The sequence below is a fragment of the Neofelis nebulosa genome, chromosome 1 (genome assembly GCF_028018385.1).
Source record: "Neofelis nebulosa isolate mNeoNeb1 chromosome 1, mNeoNeb1.pri, whole genome shotgun sequence".
Classification (NCBI taxonomy): Eukaryota; Metazoa; Chordata; class Mammalia; order Carnivora; family Felidae; genus Neofelis; species Neofelis nebulosa.
The window spans coordinates 170826903-170844200 of NC_080782.1; the positions used below are offsets into that span (position 1 = coordinate 170826903).

General features: G+C 37.2%; 1 protein-coding gene across 3 annotated transcripts in view; it reads left to right on the forward strand.

Moving 5' to 3' along the window:
• FGF14 (fibroblast growth factor 14) overlaps positions 1-17298 on the forward strand; it is a 618400-nt gene that overhangs the window by 241605 nt on the left and 359497 nt on the right. Inside the window, exon 1 of one of the 3 annotated variants that reach the window (XM_058743476.1) lies at positions 7905-7957. The exons of the other annotated variants lie outside the window; for them this stretch is intronic. The gene's annotated coding sequence lies outside the window, so the exon portion shown is untranslated. Of the gene's footprint in view, positions 1-7904; positions 7958-17298 lie in introns of those variants that run through there. 3 annotated transcript variants of the gene reach the window in all.

A 17298-nucleotide genomic window follows, 5' to 3' on the forward strand; every position in this document is an offset into this window, starting at 1 on the left:
CCTTCCGGCCACTGTTATTTTATGTGATGGTCTTCCCTGTGCCTCCTACAATTCATTTTCATTAACATTCTTAATGAATGAATCAGGTCATTAGGACCAGTTTGAAAAAAATATTTTATTCTTTTTCTTCAAAGCTCATGTTTTTCTTCATTGTAGTTGAGTATAGACCACCATTTGAAGGATTTTTATTATTGATTAAGCAGCATGGTGTGGTTGAAAGAACAGTGGCCTGGGAGGTAAGAGATCTAGAATCCAGTCCTGATGCTGCCGGTAAATAGCTGTATTGATGTTACTGATGTAAATTACTTCACCTCATTGGGCCTCCATTTTCCCACTTATAATGGACTTGGAAAAGAGTATTTTCTAACTATCATATTTTTTCCCTCTATAGTCCTGTCATAGAGGCAATTTCAAAATATTCATTGAATGAATTAGGGAATTAATGAAACATTTCTGTATATGGGTTCTCTAGCACATGTCAAACAGAGACAAAGGGCCACCTTTTAAAATGTGCTAGTGGGAAAATAGTGCTCTCATGCCCTATTTATGCTTCTGTTAGAACTAATATGACTTTGGTGGCCATCCCACAAAATGCCTTGTTAACCACCAAAATCCCCTTCATTAGCTAGTTAATGCTTCAAGGCCCCATCAAGAGCTACTAGAATCAATCTAAACTACCATGTGTTGCACATAAATTACATGTTGCACTGTAAAGGATAAAATAAAACAGAACAGAACCCCCTTTCCCCCACTGACATTGATAGTCAACATGAAGTGACTTTGGATATGCAACCAGGAAGACTTTTATGACTCACAAGAACAAGGCTTGCAGAATATAAAAGCTCTGGTGTAATTGAATTCAGTAATTTGCTTTGCTTCTGGAAGTGTTAGGTTGGACTTGGTCTTTTATGACATACTTGCTGTTTTTCCCTGATGCACAATCTTTGGAGCCTAAGTAGAACATTTCTGAAAAATAAATAGGAATGATTTTGCAAGGATGTTTTCTTGTGTGTTTCTTTTGCAATAAATGGATTTCATATCTCTTGTACGCAAATAAAATAATGTTTATATACTTCTCTAAATACTCTTTCTCCCTTTTGGCAGGATTTTCTGTTCCAAAAATGTATTAGGGTAAAAGCATAATGGTTAATTTTATTAATGTGGCAGTAATTCCTGAGGTGATTTTGGGGCCTATGTAGCTCTGGGGAGAAGTTTATCACATCTGCTATTCATGAGTACCATGCACACGACAGTAACTTTGGAGCATAAAGACTGTTAGCCATTTTAACTGTCCATTGAAGGGAGTATATATGTATAATAGATGTGGGTTGTATGACTTAATGTATTTTCAAAATGAAAAATTAGAAAACCCAATTAAAATTTGCTGAAATATAAATAAGAAGTCAGGAGGTAGGGAAGTTCTGGAATTAGTTAATTCAGCAGCAAAATGACATTCACTAGGATCTATTTTTTCCATCTTGCTACTCGGTTACATGGGTGGGTTGGCTTCTCCCCTCATGACTGCAGGATGGATGCAGCATCCCCTGATGTCATCACCTAACACCCTCCATCCCCAGTAGAGCTTCTCACATAGCTCATTCATCAGAAGTGGGTCCTAAGCCAATTCCTAAATCAGTCATTGCCTTAACTTAGTCATAATTCACATAATAGCACTAAAAAGGGGTTCAGTCTCCTCTGAGTGGCACAATTCATATCCTTATTCACAATACCTTGACCAAAATTGAGGTTCTGTTAGAACTGAAAAAAGGTCACAGTAGCTCTTGGCAATCAAGATCATCTGTCTCACTGGTCAAATAGCATAACAAAATCCAGAAATGTTTATTTTGGAATTTTTGTATAAGATATTACTGGAAAATTACTTTGTAGTCATGTATTCATTTGAATAGACAGGTAGATGATAGATATTCGTTGCTCAAATGATTTAACTTTTTCTGATTTAGGTCATAATTTTAGAATCCGTTTTCCTCCTTTGTTTGCATGATGCTCATTCAGATGAAAAATGTTTAAAGCACCTGTATCTTTGGTATTGGTGACTTAAGCTTTGAGTTGCATAAGATCGAGAGTAGAGGACAAAGTGTGCTGGATTGGGTAAGGCACTTAAGTTAGAAAGTGTTATTGGGACTTACTGATGAATACTGTATTTATGAATACATGTGGTTCACCTAGGGGGCCTGAGTGGACAGAGAATAATGGAAATAGAAATTGGTATCATTCCATGTTGACCATCCGATGGCCATGAAAGGCCACACTTATCATCTCACTGAGGGGTTTTCAAATTGTACTTCAAAAAATAATACAATTCTGAAGAAATGCTTCAGAGATTCTGCTAACACTGTATTTGAACTTATTTTGAAGCACATCTTAAAATGTTTTTAAAATCGTAATAAATGCCACACAGTAATGTATAACATATCAAATGGTAACATGCTGGAGACCATCAGCTCATGCTGCCGGTTAAATTATTTTGGTGGGCAAACCTATTAATACATGACTTCAGACATAACTGCATATAATTGATTTTCTTGTACTGGCATTAATTGCAAAAGTTGTGAGTTTACACTGGTCTCACTTTTCTTCATTTGGGCTTCCCCTTGTCATGTGTGTAAAATGGTACAGTTTACTACTACAATTTATGTACACCTTGCTTAATCGGATGCCAGGTAAGCCTTGGGCACTCTGTGTCATAGCCCATGCACATACCCATGCATACATCCTGGAACTGTTGTAATTTTGGTGGCTATGTGCTTATTTAAGGTGTTGAGTACTAGTAGTCTTTTGTGTTAATGGTGATGTAGTAGTCTCCTGGGGCTTCTATGACAAAATACCATAGACTGAGTGGCCTCAACACCAGAAACTTATTTTCTCACAGTTTTGGAGGCTGGAAGTCTGATGTCAGGGAACCAGTGTGGTTGGGTTCTGGTGAGGGCTCTTTTCCTGCTTGTACATGGCCGACTCTTGCTGTGTGCTCACATGGTGAGGAGAGAGAAAGAGGAAGAGAGGGAGAAAGAGAGAGTGAGCATGGGAGCAAGAGCTTCTGGTGCCTCTTCTTATAAGGTCACTAATCCCATCATGAGAGCCTCACCCTCGTGACTTCACCTAATCCTAATTGCTTCCCCAAAGCCTTGAAATACCATTGTGTCAGAGGTTAGGCTTCAACATAAGTTTTGCGGTGACACAAACATTCACGCCATAGCAGATGATACGGAATTACACTAGATGATAGACACTGTAATGATTCAATTTTTAGACAGAACATTTCTCAATATTCTTCTGAGAGGCCCCTGGATCAGTATAATTGAAGAATTTTCCAATTATAAGGCAAACTGCTAAAAAAAAAACTATTGCCATTTACAAGCACTTACTTGAATAATTCAGGGTTTTTTTCTGACTCTCTACAACTAAGGTACAATCCAGAAATAAACTAGAGGAATAGGCATAAGGAAAACTGTAGGTATTTACAATTTTCTTGTAAATATGGATCCTGTTTTAATTTACTTATTCTGTAAAGAGCCATCATAAGTATGTATACACAAAATTAATTTATATTAATCAAACACCACTTTAATAATTTTATTTCCTGGATCTCTACTTATATTTTCCTTTGAATAAACACTATATGAGTGTGTGTGTGTGTGTGTGTATACACATATATACATATACATATGTATACATACATATATATATACACAAGCACACATATATAGTGATTTTATATATATAGTGATTATATATATAGTGATTGTATATTTATATTTATATATATACTTACACTTACACTTATATTTATATATAGTGATTTAACCAAGTGTGTTTTAGGAACAAAATCATGGGTAATGATGGATATAATAGACCCTATCAGAAACTAAATTGTAACATATGATTATTTTGTTCCTTAATCATAAAATGCATGATGCATAATGTCTTGGTTTTAAGACTTGAGGGCATTTTACTGATAATCTGACCCACTACTTTGTAGGAAACTATTTAATAATAATTATAGTTATCTTATAAGACCTAGGTAATCCTATGGGATACATAAACTTAGATACTCCAGGTTTGACAGTAAAGACAGGAAGTACAAACATCCTTCAGGCTAGATACTTAAGAGTCTAGAGGAAACCATGCTGCCCCACTGCCTTTGTATGTGTGTATATATATACATATATATACACACACCTACTTATATATAACTTACTAATACATGCTAACATATATGTCATGTATATATAACACATTATTTTTAACATTATTGTGTGTGTGTGTGTGTGTATATATATATATATATATATATATATATATATATAATGTGTCTTCTAGTGTGTATGTATACGTGTGTGTGTGTGTGTGTGTGTGTGTGTGTGTGTGTATTTAGTTTGTGTCCTCCTATAGGAAAGGAAGCAGGGTTTGAGCAGAGGAAAACATTTGAAGAAGGTATTGGATTTGTTGCTTGTGGAATGGGACCTTTAAAAAAATAATTAAAAGTGTGTTTTTTAAAAAGGACATTGGGAGAGACTAAGCTGAGCAATTTCATGAAAATCAATAAGTCATTGTTTATAATGTTTAAAATTTTGTGTTTTAGAGAAATTTCAATCAAGTGAAGGTAACCTATATTTTGATACATTCTTGATGCTATCTGAAAATTAGTGATTTGAAATGTATCAGGTGGAAATTCAAGATGTAAAAGGCATAGAAACTGCCCACCCATCACTTTTATCCGAAACACTGGAGCATTTTCACTTTTGTCACTAAGGTCAAATCATTGTGCCATTCACCTCACCACCCTCTCTCCACCTAAAGGCATCTCAGCAAACTTTCCTTTGCTTTTATTTCCAGTAGAATCACTGGTTCTAGAAAGATTTTCTTCAAAATACCTGAAAACAAATCAAGAGAGACATCATATCTAACCATAGTGATTAGGACTTGTCAAACATCTAGGGTGACAAGATTAGGGAGTGTTTGCTTTTTTCTGGTCAGGCTGGGTTTTGTTTTTTGTTTGTTTTTTTTCCTCCTTTTTTTTTAAAGGAGTAAAACAGCTGTTGAAGATGGAGGTATTCTACAAGCATGACTCAGGCACATTATTGTGTGAAGACAGCAAGCAAATCATACCCTATTTTTACCACCGTATCATGTTTGCTAAGAAGACATGCAATGTATACCTGATATTTATAAGGTTTAGAATCAGTTTTGTGAACTGTATTGTGCTTGATGATTTTAGGAGAGAATTACCCCAAAGGTTCAAAGTGTGGTTTGGACAAATATGAGTACTTTTGTCAATTTGTGGCATTTTGCCATATTGCTATAGCAGTAATTTTATCTTAGTCTATTTTTTGATAGCCATTTCAATTCAATAATTTTATGGATGTCTATATTTTTGTGAGCCATTGATATTTCTTACTCTCCTCACATATAAATACTTTTTTTTTTGAGAAAGAGAGGGAGAGAACGGAACTAAATGGTCTATGTTTAAATGTGAGTATGTTTTGATTTTTCTTCTCAGATTTAAAGAAAACATGTAATATCTTTATATCTTACTCAGTCACTGTTCCAAATTTGGAATTTTGTCATTTTCAAAACCTTTTTTTCCCCAGAAAGCAGCCTTATTTGTGCCCTCTAGTGGTGGATACACAAATTTATGCAAGAAGTTAGAGAAAGCTTTTTTTTTCTTCCTTTCGGTGCATAATGATTCAGCACCCAAACAGCTAAATAATAATGTTAACCCATACACATACTTAGAGAAAAATCTTATGTGACTGAGCTTGATATGTTTTTAAAATGTATCAAAAGTACATATTTATAAAATAAACCCACCACTCGTCTGGCCAGAGGAAGTTCTTAGATCACAAAAGTCTATTTCCTTATGATTTTTATGATCCATTTGTCCAGCAAAATGCTGTGATTCTTTGAAAAAAAAAAGCAAGCACATTTTTCACAAATGCATTTTCTTGTTTTAAAATCCACTTTATGAAAACTCTTTAAATTGATGCATTAGGCCATAAATTGTTTCTTATTTTTGTATTGATGAGTACCCTTAAAGAACTAGATGAAAAAAGAAACGGTCTTGTTTAACATAGCAAGAATTGACTCTGATAGAAAATACCCAGATAGCAGTAGATCCTGGCCTCATGGCTCTCGTAGACTTCTACTGGATTAATGCCCAGTTCTTTTTTCTCTTCCTGAAATTCCACTGCCTTCATTGGAGATGTCCATTTTCTTACATGGCCAAAGCTGATTGGTGCATAAATGGGCTTTTTATCTAAACCAAGCCAAACCAACTGGAATCCTCCCCTGGAGTTTCTGAAAGTAGAACTGATTAAGGGAGCAAGAGACTTGGATTTATTGCTAGAAATTAGCTGCCTTTGAAGTGTGCCTGCCACTGTATTCAGGAACTAATGTCTGGCATCCTTCTCTTGTGTCCTTCCACTGGAAGGCTGCCTCAGTTAATGAGCTGCTGGAGGCATTGATGTACCCAGAATTGGTGACCATTCCCACCGTTGCTGCTCTAGCCGTGGGTGGCAGGCATCCACCTTAACATGGTTTTCCATGTAAATATCTAGGCTCTTTTCCTGAATTCCCACATTGAAACCAACAATGAGAAATTATGGAAGAGTCTCTTGATAATAGGGACAGAAGGATCACCAAAGGAATAATGCACAGCTTTTGTCTTGCCATGCCTCCATTCTCAACTTGGGACTTATTCCACATGGTAGTCCACTTTCTACCATAAGAGGTTCCCAGTACTTTGGTGTCCAGCCAGGCTGAAGTCTAGGTCTGGTACTTTTCTCCCTTGTCACCCTAGCCTAAGGCCCACCTCCTGTGCTACCCCATCTTATCCCAGGACTCACACTTTTCATTGATGGACAATGAGACCATCCATTCCTTTCAGACAGTCTCACTCCACCTGATGGATGGGACCTGACCTCTGGCTTTACTAAGACAAAAAACAATAGTACAACATCTGTACAATTGTCAAAGTTTGGTTATCAGATCTGTAGGGTACTGATGTATGATGACTATACAATTTATCCCCCAAATCAAGACGTTTGAGAGTGAAATGAGGGATATTACTAGCTATGCCAGGACAGCAAACAAAAACTGGAATGTATGCATCAGCCTACAGATTTGGGGTGCCAGTCCAGAAAACTGGGTTGCACCAAGCCTAAAGCAGTTCCTTCCGAAGAACTCCTCATCCAGTGTTAAAAAATACTGGAGTCCAGTCTTATCCAGGACACATCAAACATATGAACAAATATTTTGGCTGCATATTATTTTATTATGATGGAATAATCCAAAGTCTAATTGCAGCCTCCAGATTTTCTTGCTCAAATAATTTTATTTATGCAGACTATATTTTCAGAGGATAAAGTTTAGTTAATTTGTGAAGATAGTAAGCATTACTTGGTTGTAAAATTTGGCTTTTAACCTTTGTCAATTATTTTGATTTGGTTGTTAAGAGAAATAGATGTCTGAGATGAGTTGCCTTCAACACAAATACATGGCAACCACTGGAAAAACAATTAAAAATTAAGTTTATTAAAAAGTGGCAGGCAGAGAGCAGATACTGAAGGAATGATTGTATGGCTGTATAAACCACACAGTGAAGCAAGGGCACCATATTAGCATCCAAAACCTAGCAGAGTTTAGAAGTGACCTCATTGCTGTTTCTAAAATATAATGGGGAGAGTGGCCTAGTTTCAGATTCTTCTCATTGTCACAAATTTTATAAATATTGTCTGCATAGGTATAGTACTTCCTCTTATCTGTGGTTTCACTTTTCATGGTCTGGAATCAGATGATCCTCCTTCTGACCTATCAGAAAGTCAATAGTAAGCTAACGCTATGTCACAATGTCTACATTATTCACTTTACTTCATCTCCTCACATAGGCATTTGATCATCTCACCTCATCACAAGACGATGGAGAGTACAGTGCAATAAGGTATTTCGAGGGTGGGAGATCACATTCACATAACTTTTATTATGGTATATTGTTATAATTGCCCTATTTTATTAGTTATTAATCTCTTTAAAAGAAAGTTTAGCAGAGGTGTGTGTGTATAGGAACAAAGAGCATATGTAGGGTGCAGTACTGGTTGCAGTTTTGGGCATCCCCTGGGGGTCTTGGAACATATCCCCATTGGTGAGGGAGTGGGGGGAGGGGACCACTGGAATCTAATGTCCATGCATTTATCCTTGCCTTGATAAAGACTCCACAGCCGCCGGTCTATTTGCCAAGTATGGGAGACAAGAAGAGAATGTCATTGGATCATTACTTTATTTTTATCTAGAATAAATCAAATATATATGAGCTAGTTAAGATAACAATCATGGAGAAAACTAAGTTACTTTTTGGGTATTTTTTATGTATGGGGGGGTCGCTCACTGGACACAGTAAATTTTCATATTAAGATCAGTCATCCTTCTTGGGATTATTTCATGTGTTCAAGCCTGTGAACTCACTTTATGAATCTCAGCTTATTTTCTTAGAATTTATTTATTTGATCTGTGGGCTGCCTTAGAGTTAGACTTGCTGACTATATTGATCCTGGGAGAACTAATTCTTCCCGCGGGACCACTCTGGTTGCTATAGTGCTTTTAGCAATTAAAGCTTTTTGAATAAGGGTAGGGGGTCTGTTTTCAAAGCAATGCTGTGGGTGTATTGGAACCGATTATTTTTGTGAATTTTTGTCATTGTGATTAATATGTAATAGTCACGAGCTCAAACTTGTAATGAGACTACCTGAATTCAGCCTTCAGTCCTGCCACATAATGGCCGCGGACATGCTACTTGAACTTTCTGTTTCTCAGTTTCCTCATCTATAAAATAGACATCATGATAGTGATGGTAATACCTACTTCATAGGATTGCTGTGAGGATTGCATGTTATGAAAGACATATAATGGTTAATGCAATGTTTCAAGTCTAATCAATACATGATAAATATCAGTTACCAGTGTTTGCATTCCAGATGAGTAATATTTGTTGTTAAGATGTAAAATGATATGAGATGGAGTGTTGAATTAAAAAAAAAAAGACTATCATTGACTAAAGAGTTCTCGGTTAAGATCTATTTCACTTTTGGAGATCCTATTTTTTGGGAGGAACACAGCTCTGCAATGCAAATGCATTGAGACATGTGAAATAAGAGAAAAGAATTATAGCTAGTCTTATTTAAAATTCCACTGAAATTGAGCTTCAAATCCCACATGTAGAAAAGTACTGTTTACAGGCAGTTTTCCAAATATCCTAGACTCCATTATAAAGCTGCCATCCAAAGTCCTAGTATCTTACTCATTTTTATTTCTCTTTATGCTACTTGTAATAAAAACAGCCAGTTAAAGGGGTTTTTTTTTTTCAACTTTTTTTTTTTTTTTTTTTTTTTATTTATTTTTGGACAGAGAGAGACAGAGCATGAACGGGGGAGGGGCAGAGAGAGAGGGAGACACAGAATCGGAAACAGGCTCCAGGCTCCGAGCCATCAGCCCAGAGCCTGACACGGGGCTCGAACTCACGGACCGCGAGATCGTGACCTGGCTGAAGTCGGACGCTTAACCGACTGCGCCACCCAGGCGCCCCTAAAGGGGTTTTTTAAGAGGATTCAGAATATAGCTCAGATAAAGTGTTCTTGTAATCACTTTCCTTCAAATGTGATCTGTGTCCGTGTGACATATAGAAACTAAATGTTGTTGAGCTTTTTCGTGGTGCAAGTGGACTTAGGTTTAAATGAGTGACTTAATACCAGATCTCACTTGGGTCAGATGGGAATGAGGACTCTAAGAGGAGACAACTATCGTTTTGTTGTTGTTGTTCTTAGCATATGTGCAGTTTCTAGGAATTTTCTTCTGTGATTTGTTAGTTCAGAGAAACTGGCCTAAGGATACATTGAAGAGGTTTGAGTTTAAGGATTTAGATATGGCCAGGAAACATTTGTACCAACAGAGACATTTGTTTTACTTATGTTAAAAAATACTTTTTTAAAAAGTTTATTTATTCTGAGAGAAAGAGAGAGGCATGGGAAGGGCAGAGAGAGAGAGAGAGGGAGAGAGAGAATTCCAAGCAGGCTCCGCTCTGTTAGGGCTCGATCAATGCAGGGCTCAATCTCACAAACTGTGAGATCATGACTGGAACCAAAATCAAGAGTCGGACACTTAACTGACTGGGCCACTCAGGTGCCTCTAATGTTAAAAATCCTTAATTGAAGCAACTTCGTAAAGGCTAACCACAAATTGTTGATTTTGAGTTACTCCATTTCAGATGCCATTTCAATCATTATTAAGGAACATTCATGACTTTATATTGTTGAGTTTCAGCATGGTGCTCCAAACAGCCACCACCAATTAGCCCACTTGTCCCTGGAGAAGAGACCTCTTTGCCAGCTTATACTGTTAGTGGGTTCTCACAATTTCTACTCTAAAGTGATTAAGATTATTAACTATGCTGTGTGCAAAGGCATAAGTCGTAAACAGGTTAAATAATATCTGATGCCCATAATGACTTTAATCACTGAGTACTATGGAGCATAGATGTGTGCCTTATGGAGATGCCAGTCATAAGTACTGTTTTCCACCCACTAGACTTGATTTTCTTGAAGTGGCAGATGTATGCCTGTGCCATTGAGCACATTCAGGAAATGCTTACAGATCTGGTCAGATGATGCTGGTTGGGGATCTTCTTTCCTAAGCACTGGAAAGACTAAGGAGGCATGCAAGACAAGACTGAAACAATCCAGAGCTTGACTTAACACCCTTCCTGTATACAGCCTCCTCTCTGCATGGCCCTCTCTGGAATGCATCAGATTTGCATTTTTCTGATGAGATTTTAATCTTCCCCAGGCAGGGCTGTATCTTATTTGTGTTTGATACACAATGTCTAGCCCAGTGCCTTGTTCAAGAGCACAGACAATGGAGTGTTTTAATGTAATCAACACTGCATTGGGAGAAAAAAGTTGACAAAAGAAACTGAAATTTATTGTTCGTGGCTTTTGTTTTTTGAAGCTTCAGACATTTGCTCAATTTGTGCTTTTTTTCAGAAAGAAATCAAGGGAAGTGAAGTGTGTCCAATTTCTCATACTAGTTAAGAAACATGTACACAGCCTATTCCCCACGCACATGATGTGGATATAACCCCCACATGCAGAAATCAGGGAGTTCCAAACAAGGCAGCCCCTGGTCAACACTGCTGTGTGACAAACAGAACTAAAAATGTACTTTCAGTGAAACCAAGTCAAACTTTTAACTAGTTAACCCTGCCTCCTGTTTACATCAGTTGTCAGTTAACTCCTCAAAAAATGTCAGGACCGTTGTCATGAGATTTGCAAATCAGTGAATCATGATTGGTAGATTAGAATGAATTTTCCTTGGGAAATGCTGCCTTCTCAATTTCCATTTCTTGTGTTTCTTTTAATTTATATATTATTCTATAGAGAAGTCTTCTAACATATACATAGTCTTCTATAGTAAATGTAGGCATATAGATATATAGTGGTATATATATATATATATTTTAGGAGTATAATATATAATAATATATATAAATAATATATATATATTAATGTAATCAACACTGCATTGGGAGAAAAATATATATAATATATATAAATATTATAGAGAACTGAGATATCTATATCTATCTATCTATCTATCTATCTATATATATATATAAATATTACAGAGAACTGATTTGGCCTGGCCTAAATTATAGTCCATTTTGATAAGACTTTTGTAAGTCCGTGATTCTTTTTTATTAAAGTATAAGCAAACCTTCCTATGCCCCTTTTCTCTGCACACTTGTTTAATTAAGAGAAGCAATTCCATACTGGTCATGTTACTCTAAATTTTGCATAATAACTATGAACAAGGAGCTATTTGTAACAGTTTGTTGGGTTAAAAGCAGTGCAGACATAGAATTGCAGTTAAAAATAATTATTTTAAAATAACACTTCCATTAAAATATTATAGCGCTATACTTGTGGGAGACTATTGATGAAACTTAAATGTGTTGAGGGTAGGAAATAATGGTCAGGAATTCATTTCAATGTAATTGTAGGAGATAGAAGAGAAAGGCCTTCTGTTCTGATGGTTTTGATAGCAGATGCTTCAAAGCTCCCTGCTGGCTATGTTTTCAGAAGTTAATGCAGCTGCTCAAATGGAAATATATTTAGGTCAACAAAACACCTGAAAGCCTTTTTTTAACAGTTCTACAAAATGTTTCATTGGTCACTTTTAGATTTATATGAAGGGTAAATAATGGTACCTTTGGCCAAAAATAAACCCTCTAAAAGACAGAAAACCGCTTGTAACTTTTAAATAAAGAATTTCTGGAGTCTGTGTATCTGCACCTGTCTGTGTCTCACCTACTTTTTTAGTTCTGACCTCAGATTTAGTTAATCATGCCCGAGCTTGATAGCTGTATATTAAAAATTGTCTTTGCAAGGTCACTCATCTATCTTATTTATCTGATCCAGCACCATCTATCTGCTTATTATTTTCTCCTAATGCACACATTCATTGTCTTTAAATATAAAATATACCAATATGTAATGTTTTGGTGTGTATATGTTTTTTTTCTGATTTTTTAAAAACTATTTATTTAAATTTAAGTTAGTTAACATACAGTGTAGCATTGGTTTCAAGAGTAGAACCCAGTGATCCATCACTTACATACAACACCCAGTGCTCATCACAAGTGCCCTCCTTAATGCCACTCACCCATCTAACCCATCCCCCCACCTACCTCCCCTCCAGCAACCCTCGGTTTGTTCTCTGTATTTAAGAGTCTCTTATGGTTTGCCTCCCTCTCTGTTTTTATCTTATGTTTCCTTCCCTTCACCTATGTTCGTTTTGTTTCTTCAATTCTACATATAAGTGAAATCATGTGATATTTGTCTTTCTCTGACTTATTTTGCCTAGCATAAGTGTGTATATGTTTTAAATTTAAAGGAGTAATGTTACTGTAGCAGGATTCTCGCACAGAGAGACAGGACACTGAAGCTCTTCTATCCAGGAAGCAGCTCTATTCATGCCCACATGGGCTCAGCAGGCTATGACCCCAAAAGGCTGAGCCCCGAGTGCAGCGGGGTGTAGCCCTTTATGCAATTTCTACTTCTTTGTCTCCCACATATGTGACACATACAGTCTGATTGGACACGGTCCGAGTTACAGAGTTGTGTCACAGCTATATATACGTGTATAGGAGTTGATTGGGCCACGTTGCTCATTGCCTTCCTTTGTTCTGAGAAGGCCTCCACCATATTCATTAGGGAGGGGTTCTACCACATTATGCTGTAAGGTTTTGCCACCCCCTCTGCCGCAACGTTATGTGTTTACTATCTTGCCATATTGCTTCCTATGCTACATACTATTATAAAGTATGTTTTCAGTACAGCCTACTGTTCAGCCCCCTCACGATGGACCTCAGGGCCACCTGAATCTCCCCATTCCCACTTTAAAGTCCACGGCAAATATTTTCATCTGTGTCCCTGATGACATTTGTGGGGTCTCTGGAATACACACCCAGGAGCAAGATTGACGTACTTTAAAGCAAACAAATTCTTAATTTCATACATCCTGCCAATTTGGTTGCCCAAATGGCTGTGCAACTTTATATCCACACAGGCATCAGCGTTCTAGACTCTTCCTTCATATCTATAGTTGATACTATCAACTTTCCTAACTTCTATTATTTTGATGAATCTAATGTGTCATTATTTTTCACTGTTGTAATTTGTGGTTCTGTGACTACTAATGAGTTAGAACATTTAGTTCTGTCTTAAGTACTGGGAGAAATATAAAACAAGATGTGGGATGTAATGTAATTAAACCTAGGACATGCTTGAAGATCAGCGAAAATACATAGAAACAAATTAGGAATCTCGATGTCTTTAACTACTTTGGGTTTCAGAATATGAGATTAATCTGTGTTGTATTATTTGATTAAAGTAATTGGAGTCTGGATGTTGCAATGGTTTTGAGAAAAGGAACCAATTACAGGCCAGATAACATGAGCGAGATCAAGGAGGTGAGGATGAGGTGAGTGTGTGTGGAAAGGTGAGCGGACAGACCAGGGAGAGAAAAGGACTAGGGTAGAAGGCAGCAGGAGAGAACCTGAAGCAGGAAGGAAGAAGCCATGTGATTGAGGGAACTGAAAGCTTTGTTTTCAACTATGTTTGTTAAACGGTGGAAGCTATCGTGGTTTCTTCACGTGAGGGCATTGATTTAATAAAAATTAGCTTTTCCTCCGCGGTTTGAAAAGACAAGGCGGGATGTTTTACAAGTGGCAAGGACACCAGAAACATATACCAATTTGTCAACTGCTCACTTGCAGAGAGGACTTAGCCTTCTTGGCCGAAACATAAGAGGGCAAAGGAAGGAATGCATGTCTAAATGAGGCCATCAGAAACGCATCAGTTAGAGATTTTTGCTTTTAATTTAAATTATTTCTAAATTGCTCTTTTTGAATGTGTTGACTCTCCACAATGCAAGAATGCACCTAGTATTGTTAAGCATGTATTCGTTTTGTGTAAATTCTATCTAAGCAAGCAGGAAGCAGGGGCGAACATGTTTCATTGTTCTGGGACAACATTGACCTTTTCCACAACCTTTCCGAGTAAAGTCCCTAAGCATTTGCTCTGTAATTAATAGTTTGCAGGTATAGTGGATTTCATCCTTGAGGCTAACCAGAGCGTGACCTTCCCTTAAGAAGTTTAGGAGCATATCATGCACTCAGCTTTTTGTGTGCTTTAACAGTTTAGATCAAGACAGGTGGATGGGATGTTTGCAAGTGTCATTTAAGGGCATTTGATTTTCCCCTGTATTCACTTCCAATTTCCTTTATACTGGTAGTACATAGAGTAATGTTTCCAAATATGTCCTCATCCTAATTTCCCCAAACCTATAACTATGTAATACTACATGGCAAAAGGGGGATTAAATATGCAGATAGAATTAAAGTTGCTAACCTGCTGACGTTAAAATAGGGAAATTATTCTGGGTTATCTAGGTGGGCCTGAAGTAATCACAAGTGTCCTGAAAGTGGGAGACAGAGGCAGAGGAGGAGGTCAGAGTGATGTGATGTATACACAAGCTCATCATTTCTGATTAAGATAGAGGAGGGGCTAAAAGCCAAAGAATTCAGGCAGCTTCTAGAAGCTTGAAAAGCCAAGGACACCCATTCTTTTCTAGAGCACCAAAATGAACACAGCTCTACTGATACCCTGACAATATTCAATGAGACCTATTTTGTATTTCTTCCCTCCAGAACTATAAGGTAATAAATTTGTGTGGTTTCAAGCTGCTGTGTTTGTGGTAATTTGGTACAGGAGGAACAGAAAACTAATATAATACTTTATTGCTTTTGGGGAGGTCAAAGAAATCATGTGTTATAACCCAATAGAATAGATCTGAAATGGGAAACTTCAGTTTGTCAGTTTGTCCTTTAATCCTTTGTTAGTAAGAACTCATAGTAAGAGTAATGTGTTACTATACTCATTGTGCTGTTGTCTTCCCAAAAAGAATGGTTAGCATGTATATATTATAAGGAATTGGGGAATGGAAATATTCATGTAATATGCAATTCTTGATTGGTAACAAATAGAAATCTATTCTACTTGTGATGGGATTCCTCCATGTTTTGGTAAAATTAGAAGAATTTGCACCTGGTCAATAGTTTCCCAACTCTGTGGAGTTCTTCTAAGTAGATACAAAACTATATCACAATGACATTATTAATGAACCTCAGTATTCAGAAATTGGTTCAATACAGATTGAAAAGATTCCTTAAAGGAGAGTTGTAATTTTCAAATTGTAAGAGAACTCAGCATTAATAAAAGCCTGCCTATGGCCGGGGAGAATGCCATTAATATCTCCTACCCTAAGCCACTTCTCTTTAGAAATAAGCACCTATTGACCATGCATTGACCCCCCACACATTGACCAGTGATCCTGAGAATGAGATTCAAATTTCTGTTTTTGCCTTCAGCTCTGTGACATGGAGGTGTTAACAAATGTTTATGGGAGGGTGAGAATGGGCTTTTACCAAATCAACAGTCACATTAGAGTGAGCCATGTGGCCCATCTTTGTTAATAAATCTAGTAAGTTTGATTTACTAGAACTAATTCAAACTTCCTTTCTGTGGAACTTATGTTCAGAGTCAAATGGGGATTATAGAATTCCTGCTTAGTTTTCTGTTAATAGCAAGCTCTGGGGACTAAGGGGCCTTCTGCCTCCTACTTGGCCAACCTTCTTGTCAGACATGGTCATATTTGGCCAGCTTCTCACAGAAGCCAGAGTTCAGGAAAGACTGATTTTTCTCTGTAAGGTAGTAAGGGATAATAGTAATAGTAATAATAATAATAATAATAATAATAATAATAGTAATAATAGCTTACAACTATTGAGCTCCTAGTATAGGCTACTCTTCCAAGGATCTCCCTCTTTATTTTTAATGTTTGTTTGTTTGTTTGTTTATTTATTTATTTATTTAATTTATGGGATATAGAGAGAGAAAGAGCACGAGCAGGGGAGGGACAGAGAGAGAGAGACAAAGACAGAGACAGAGAATCCCAAGTTGGCTCTGTGTTGTCAGCACAGAGCCCAATGCTGGGCTCAAACTCATGAACCGTGAGATCATGACCTGAGCTGAAGTCAGACACTAAACAGAGTGGGCCACCGAGGCATCCCCCCAAAGATCTCCCTCTTAACAACTAGATGAGTTAAACAATCCTATAATTATCCTTTTTACAGATGAGGAAACCAAGGCGCAGAGAAATCAAGCAACTTGTCTAGTTTCACTTGCTAGTAAGCAATGGAGCCAGGATTTGATATTGGGCGGTGTGAAGTAACAACCACACTATTGATCACTACATGGCCTCTCTAGGACAGCTAAGGTGGGCAGTGTTCCCAAAACGGTCCTTCTGTCTTGGTGAGGGAAGCAAGTTCATTGCAAGAGGGGGATAGAGGAATAAAGCACTAGAATAGCTAACAGCTTAGCCATGCTTGTTTGTTCTGTCACTCACAGCGAGAGACACATGACAGGTGAAAACAGAGACCATTTAATATAACAGGACAGGAAAATAGTTATTACTATTTACCTGTAGCTCTGTTAACAATCTTATTGTAAACCTCATTCATTTGTTTCTTTAGTCTGTCCTTCATGCAAGTCATTGGCACTGCTCAGTGATGTGGAAATTTCTCCCGTTTTGCCTTGCCCAGAAGGAATCTAGGATCAACCAACATTCCACGAATTTGACAATTGTAACAAAAAGAGTAGAACTTTAAGAAAT